At 45.7% G+C, this 8,070-nt stretch overlaps 1 long non-coding RNA gene across 1 annotated transcript; it reads left to right on the top strand.

The window, feature by feature from the left end:
• Positions 1 to 4,920: 4,920 nt before the first annotated feature.
• On the top strand, positions 4,921 to 7,735 carry LOC117861452 (uncharacterized). The gene is made up of 5 exons (XR_011898589.1): positions 4,921 to 5,900; positions 6,021 to 6,093; positions 6,182 to 7,107; positions 7,183 to 7,390; positions 7,470 to 7,735. It is a non-coding gene; the product is annotated as an uncharacterized lncRNA (long non-coding RNA).
• The last annotated feature ends 335 nt before the right edge of the window (positions 7,736 to 8,070 follow it).

Here is an 8,070-nt window from a genome sequence, read left to right as displayed (position 1 = left end):
CGTCACACAGTGTTGTGCTAGCTCTTGCCAAATCTATCGCTGTTGATTTGTTTGAAGGCTATGCGAGGTTTTAGAGATATATATACTGCTCGAGTAAATTGTTTCGAAACAATAATTTGTTTTTTTCAGGTGGCTCCATGTTGACTTTCAAGTGCTAAATTTGTTCCCCAAAGAATTTGTTGGTCTTTCGTTGTTCGACGTCGTTTTACATCATACCTGCTTAAATAATTTCACAATCTGAGCTCGTCATGTAGGTTAGCAAGTTATTTCACATTTTCATTCAGGGCTATCTATTCCATACTCGTGTGTTTTAGGACTTGGCGCTCGAGTGCTAGTCTCCTCCATAACATCCGATTTTTTTTATCTGGGCAATCGAGTGTTTTGGATTGACCCAACACTCTATTTTTTTACCCTTTCATTTGGACTATAATAAAAAGCTGCTTTAATGTTACATATTGACAATAAAAACAGATATTTAGGATAGAATAATATTAAACATAGCCAAACATCAGTAGTAGGCATATTTCTAACAGAAACATGAAGAGTCTTGAACTAGCAAATTGTAACAAGCATCATTGTTACAGATGAAAAGGCAACCAAAATGGAACTATTTGATCCTACAAATCATAACCCAACCAAAATCGAACCAAACTGTTCTTTGAGATCAGAAGGCAAGCAAAATGGAAGCAATAATTCTTTACATCCCCAAATTAATGAATTTACACTCAATAAATCAATGTAATAAAAGTAATATTCCTCTGTAATAATACAACATGTCAGATGATATGGATAGCTAGACACAATTGTTATACCTTGGAACGTTCAATTCGAGACTGCAACATGGTTGAAAAAAGCACAGCAGTATCCTGAAATAATGCGGCAGAGGATTGATCAAATTCCCCAAAATTTTGAACAGATTACTCAAATAATGCAGATTTCTTTTCCATGTAATGCACAGATTAACAAATTATTTTTGGAGGCCAGTGAAACCCTCAAATACAGATTATTTAATATATAAAGAACTACAGATTAACAGATTATGTTAGATATTTTTATATGAATTTCATATTAACAGATTAAGTTTGTACATGAGTGAGAACCTGTAGATAAAAACAAATTGGAACAAATTAGACAGATAATATACTTAGAAATACAGATGAACAACCCTATAGCTGAACAACACATTTAAACCTTCAACTAAGTAATTTATACATATTTTATAAAAATAGTTTACATCAATAAATCCTTTAAATTACATTCTACAAATAAATGTAATAAAAATGTAATTGCACTGTAATAAATAGAACACCGTTGATATACCTTGGAACGTTCAATTTTAGAGTGCAACATGGTTGAACAAGCAAAGCGGGAACCTGTTATTTTAGTGTAAAAAGAACAGGTTCAGAATACATGTAGAAGAAAGACAAAAGGTGGAATCGTACAACATAATCTCAAAAAGGGATGATGGGTCCTAGAAAAGATTACTTAATATATATACTGGCATAGTGACCAGAAAAGCAAGTTAATAAAACAACTAGAAAGTGGAATAAATAAAATAGAAATAAATAAAACAGAAAACCTGTTTGAACAAAGAAAAAAAACAAGGCATCTGCTATGATAAAAGCAACTCGAGTAGTTAAAGGAGAATCTTTCAATCTTAGAATACTAAGAGGGAAATCAATCAGGAACAAGAAAGAAGCAGACGAAGAAAAGCATGACCTTCATTGGTTTCTTCGAATGAACAGAATGGACTCGTGTAGATGTTAGAAGTGGGGAGGGGAATAAATAGACAGGGAGAGTAATGCGTTCAGTTAATAGGAAGTTGCAGAGTGGACCGACTTTTTTGTTTTTTGGCCCTTTTCGCGAAAAAATCTCACAAATAGGCCCCTGGCGAAACCAATTCCGAAAATGGACCCTCGGCTTGGCGCCACGTCTTGGCGCCAGCCGTCCTGGCGCCAAGGTCCCTCCGCCGCGCCTCCGACGTGGCGCCGGCCCGCTGACGTGGCCAGAGGCTGGGCGCCAAGATCCATGGCGCCAAGCCTCGGCGCCAGCCTCCCTGGCACCAAGCCCTCTACCATAACGGCGCCCTTCCTTTTGCGCAATTTGATTTTGCATCTCGCTCACATCTCGCGCCGGCCCGCCCGCTCCGTAGTCGTCCGCCGCGCCGCCGCCGCCTTACGCGCCGCCCCGCCCGGCGCCCCGCCGCCGCCCGTCCGGCGGCCCCCGCCCCCGCGCCGCCCCGCCCGGCGGCCCCGGCGCCCCGCGCGCCCGCCCGACACGGCGCCCCACCCGGCGCCCGCCCGGCACCCCGCGCGCCCCGCCCGACGTGCCGCCCCGCCCGGTGGCCCCGGCGCCCCGCGCGCCCGCCCGACGAGGCGCCCCGCCCGGTGGCCCCGGCTCCCCGCCCGGCGCCCCGCACGCCCGCCCGGCGGCCCCGGCGCCCCGCCCGGCGCCCCGGGTCCCCGCGCGCCAGCCCGGCCGCCCCGCCCGGAGGGCCGCCCCCCGGCCGGGCTCCCAGCTCGCCGGTGCCCCCCGGCCGGGCTCCAGCGCCCGCCGTGGACTGTGGCCGGCCGCCCCCCGTTGTGTGCCCGCTCCCGGCCGATCGAAGGTATTAGTTGTTGTATAATGTAGATAGGTAGTTGTTGTATTAGTTGTTGTATAATTGTTGTATAATGTAGATAGATAGTAATATTGATAAATTAGAATAGTTAGGTAAAATTTAGATAGGTAGGTAGAATTGTTAGATAAAATAGGTAGATAGATAAGTTGACATATAGATATAATTGTTAGATATGATAACTAATAGCATAGTAGTTAGGTAAAATTTAGATAGGTAGGTAGAATTGTTAGATAAAATAGGTAGATAGATAAGTTGACAGATAGATATAATTGTTAGATATGATAACTAATAGGATAGTAAACTAGTTATTACGATATTTAGTTAAGTAGTTGTATAGGTAAGTACGTATGTACATATTAGGTGACATAGTTAGTTAGTATATGTGACATAGTTAGTTAGTTGTATTTCCTAGTTAGTAGTCAATTGATACTATCTGATTTCATACTAGACTTAGAATGTTTAATTTATTATGGACTAAATGAATTGTGCGTCGTTATATTGATATACTAGATGGAGAACGTAGTGAGCATATATTACGGAGGCACTGTGGAAAGGGATGAATATGGATGTGTTAAGTTTGTTGGCATGCAGTGCGAGGTTGTCATATTTGATGAGAAACCATTGTTTAGTGAGTTGGTTGCAAGGGCTCGGGAGGAGTTACATTGTCATGAAAATGATGAAATCACAGTCGAGGGCATACTTCACCTAGGTTCCCCTCTCAACATTCAAAGGAAGATGGTCCCAATTCGGTGTGCAGGTCAGTGGGAGAAATATGTGAGGACGGTTATGAATGGTCATTCCCCAAGTGTTGAAGTGGTTGTTCGTCCGGTGGGAGTTGATCGAAATCCTCATCGGTTTTCCCGACCAATGGGTCAACGGGCACATTTCGATCCTCCCATCCCAGAACCTGTTATGGATGTGGATGTTGCACCTACTATTCCCGATGCTGAATCTGCCCCTAATGAAGTAGTTGGACATGGTTGTCGGATTGTTGATGATGTGGCGGACTCTCCTAATGAGTTCCTTTTTACTCAGAATGATCCGAGTAAGTGTCTCACCGGTTTCTATTGATGAGAGATAATTCATTCGTTCCATCCACTTATTCTTTACTCATATTTGTACTTGATGGCGCAGGAGATATTCCAGAAAATGTGGATGTGCCTCTAGTTGATGCGCAAGTGCAATGTGGAGATGGATTGCGTGACTCTAATAGTGTTGAAATTTTGAATGATGAAGATGCATACGAGATGGGAGTCGATCTTGATTCTGATGATGATCGTCCTGTTGGAGAGATGACAGAGAGTGATATTGAGATGTTCAGGCGTATATTCCCCGGACGTCGTGATTCGATAGTTCATGAGTTTAGCGACCTGACTCTTTCCGATCAGACATTTGCAGAAGGACGTGATGATGAGCTCCTAGAAGCTCCTGAAGCTGGTCCTAGTATGGTTATTGAGGAGGGTAGGGTATTTAAGGACCTTCCCGCATTGAAGAGATGGTTGCAAGCTTTTGCGGTGATACGGAAGAGACCGTACAAAGTGTTGCATTCATATGCGGAGCGCCGTTACACAGTTGTGTGTGACAAGGAACGGTGTCCATGGAGGGTTTGTGCAAGAAAGCAAAATATCACCGGGAAGTGGAAGATCACAAAAGTTGTCGGTCCACACAATTGTGCTGACCATGAGCTTACAGTGAGATATCCGCAGCTAACATCTACCCTCATTGCGAAGCGGTTGATGGGAATATTGAAGGAACAACCCAACATGAAAGTGAGAACAATTATAAGAACTGTTGAGGAGATTTATGGAGGATATGTGATAACTTATGGTAAAGCTTGGAGGGCTAAGCAGCAAGCGTGGAGGATGATTTATGGGGATTGGGAGTCTAGGTACGAGCAGCTGCCAGTGCTTTTTAATGCAATTAAAGCGGTGAATCCAGGCATGCATTATGAGTACATCCCAAAGCCAAATGCTTGGAAGGACGGGAGGCAGATATTCGGGCGTGCGTTCTGGTGCTTCCCTCAGTCTGTGGAAACCTTTAGGCACTGTCGTCCTGTTTCTCTATTGATGGTACGTTTTTGATTGGCAAATATAGAGGCACACTTCTTATAGCCATATCTTGTGACGCGAACAATATGTTGGTTCCTTTGGTATTTGCATTGGTTGAGAGGGAGAACAATGACAGTTGGGGGTGGTTCTTAAGACTAGTCCGGATACATGTGGTTGGTCCTGGTAGGGAGGTTGGCGTCATATCCGATAGGCATCAGGGCATACTTCATGCTATGCAAGAACAAATAGAGGGTTATGCACCTTTGCATCATCGTTGGTGCACTCGGCACCTTGCGGAGAACCTTCTTCGGAAGGATGGTGTGAAGGATAATTTTGATCTGTTTCAAGTTGCAGCACGTCAGCTTGAGGACTATTACTTTCAGCGCAAATTGGAGCAGGTAAGGACCGCAACAAATGCAGAAGGTCGACAACGGCTCGCTGGTTTGATGAGAGATTTAGATAAGTGGACTAGATCTCACGACGCCGGTGGTTGGAGGTATGAGTTTCAGTGCAGTAACATGGCCGAGTCATTCAATAAGTTGTTATTGGGGATACGTGGTATGCCTGTGAACGCAATCGTTGAATTCACCTTCTACAGGCTTGTTGCGTGGTTCAATGAAAGACACGCAAAAGCAGAAGCGTTGCAGGTTGCTGGGGAGAGATGGGCTGAAAAACCAAAGAGACATCTCATCATTGCAAATGAAAGGGCTTCCACACATGAGGTGCAATGTTTTGATCTCGGCTCAGGGACTTATCAGGTGGAGCATAGGGGCGGTACAATGTCCGATGGTGAGATCCGAGAGTCGAGGATACATGTGGTAGTTCTCCGAGATTTCAAGTGCACTTGTGGTAGGCCAAGGCAGTACCACTTCGTATGTTCTTATTTGGTGGCAGCAGCTAGGCATCGCAATTTTGATATCGAGAGCATGATACCACATGAGTTCAGCGTAGGCACCCTTGTGCGGACATGGAGCCCCCGCTTCGTGCCTTTCCGGGATCCTAGAGAGTGGCCTCCGTATGATGGGTCAAAATATATTGCGGATCCTGCATACCGTTGGAACAAACGTGGAACAAGGAAGCGGACGAGGCATAACATGACTATGGATCAGGTATCCGGAAGAACGAGGCGTGGTAGAGCAACACCATTTCTTGCTGATCCAGAACAGAACGAGTGCGGCAAGTGCGGCAGATTGGGTCATAATTCACGCACTTGCCGTTGGCAAATTAGTGAGGTCCGACTAGTAGCTCTTTTCGTTACTTGATATGTGTTTTATTCATACAGGTTGTGTTTCTAAATCTCTAACTTCATGATTTATTGTTTACTAATCTTATTTCTTTTTGCCTTTTTGTAGGATGGCGCACTTCCACCTTCTAGACCAGGCGTACGACCAGACCCACCGAGGTCGTCTCATAGCGGGAGGGCAGGTAATAATCTACAATTCATGATTAAAGCTTTGCAAGCGTCCACGTCTTGTGTCCTATGAAATCTCTGACTCGTTTTATTTGCATGCAGGTCCTTCCGCTCCTTCGTTCTAGAGCCCATGATGGGTTTTTGGCGCTGCAGTACGACGACCGCTACCCTCCTTTGCTACAGATGGCTGGCCTAGATGTCATCTCATATCAGGTTCGTCGTGGGATGCCCAAGTTCAATTCAGCGGCTATAACTGCGTTGGTTGACAGGTACTGTTACCACTAATCATATTCATTTTGTTATGTCTTCACATGTTATGAAATAATAATCCGGCGAAATGTAGGTGGCGACCCGAGACTCACAGCTTTCACCTCCCGTTCGGAGAGATGACAGTGACGCTACAGGACTGTCAGAAGATGCTGGGTCTGTCGATTCGGGGCCAGCCAGTCACTGGGCCGTGCGTCTCAGATGGTTGGAGAGCACGAGTCGCAGCCTTCCTGGGGCGAGAGGTTGAGGAGCAGGGGACTCGCACATCTAGAGTGCTAATCTCATGGCTGCGGGAACATTTCGGCCAGTGCCCCTAGGACGCGGATGCTGAGACAGTTGGACACTACTGCAGGGCCTGGATACTACACCTCTTTGTCTGCGTTCTTTTCCCAGACGCTACAAGTGACACAGCGTCTTGGATGTGGATCCACTGCCTCACTAACTGGCACCAGGCTGGTTTTTACAGCTGGGGATCAGCTGTGTTGTGCTTTCTATACCGGCAGCTGTGCGAGGCGTTCCGTCGGACTTCGGGCTCCCCGTCAGTTGGTGGGTGTGTCTACCTGTTGCAATTATGGATGTGGTCCCGTCTTCCTGTTGGTCGGCCCGAGATTATGCCGCGTCGACCGTGGTTCCCAGGTGAGCCGCCGAGACGACAGCCGACATGGGCATATATTTGGGATCAGGTTAAGGTTAGCCATACGAGGTTGGACCGCGCGTACCTGGATTACATCAACGAGATAGACGCGCTCACTGCTCATAGTGTAAGTGAATTTTTTTTAAACATGCTTTGTAATGTTTTAGTATAACAACTAACGTTTTTTATTCAAATTTTGCAGGTAAATTGGCAGCCTTACGACGGAGACGATCCACTTCCTTTTCCCCTTAGCTTCATGTGTGCGACGGACGATGATATTTATAGGATGTGTGCCCTCTTATTTGCTTCTATGCTGTCGAGTACCACCTGCCACATCGAGTCGCACGTCAATTTGGGATGAGGCAGATTTGGCCACCACAGGCGACCTCGACTAGTATAGAGTTACACAAGTAAGTCTTTTCCTTTTTCATATATTTCAATACTATTAACTAAATTTTGGCTAACAGTAACGTGTAACATGACGTGCAGCGTGGATCGAAAGAAGAAACGGAAGGTCTCCGACTGGCCCGCGTTCCACCACGCGTACATTCAGGAATGGGAGTAGTTCGAGTAGAACTTGGACGAGAACAATGAGCCGCACACAAACAGTGCGTACAGGCAATACCAGAGCTGGTACCAAGGTGCGACGCGGCACAGGCTGAGGGAAGCGTGGACGCAAGATGACTACGCCGATATCCAGTCATCCGACGATGAAGACACGGTGTACGATCAGAGTACTCGTGCTGGAAGGCAGGTGGAGGCAGGACCAATCCTAGATAGGATGGTAAGACAATTGCTTCACTTTTCTATGTTCTATGTTACGTTACTTAGAGATTTAGATAGTTAGAGAAGGACTTAGTGATCATCTGACTTAATCATTTAGTCGTTTAGTGACTTAGACATTTGTTGCTTTAGTGACTTAGTCATTTGTTGCAGGGGCGTACCCTACAAACCTCGGTTAGAGATATAGAGCATATCCGTCCACGAGTTAGGGACCCCGAGATACGGAGCGTCCTAGAGGTAAGTCTCAAATTATTCTTTCTAATCCTTTATTAATACGTTACATTCTTCATTTGTGTAACTTGTTTTT

The sequence above is a fragment of the Setaria viridis genome, chromosome 6, assembly GCF_005286985.2.
Source record: "Setaria viridis chromosome 6, Setaria_viridis_v4.0, whole genome shotgun sequence".
Lineage (NCBI taxonomy): Eukaryota > Viridiplantae > Streptophyta > Magnoliopsida > Poales > Poaceae > Setaria > Setaria viridis.
This window is presented reverse-complemented; position numbering and strand designations above follow the sequence as displayed.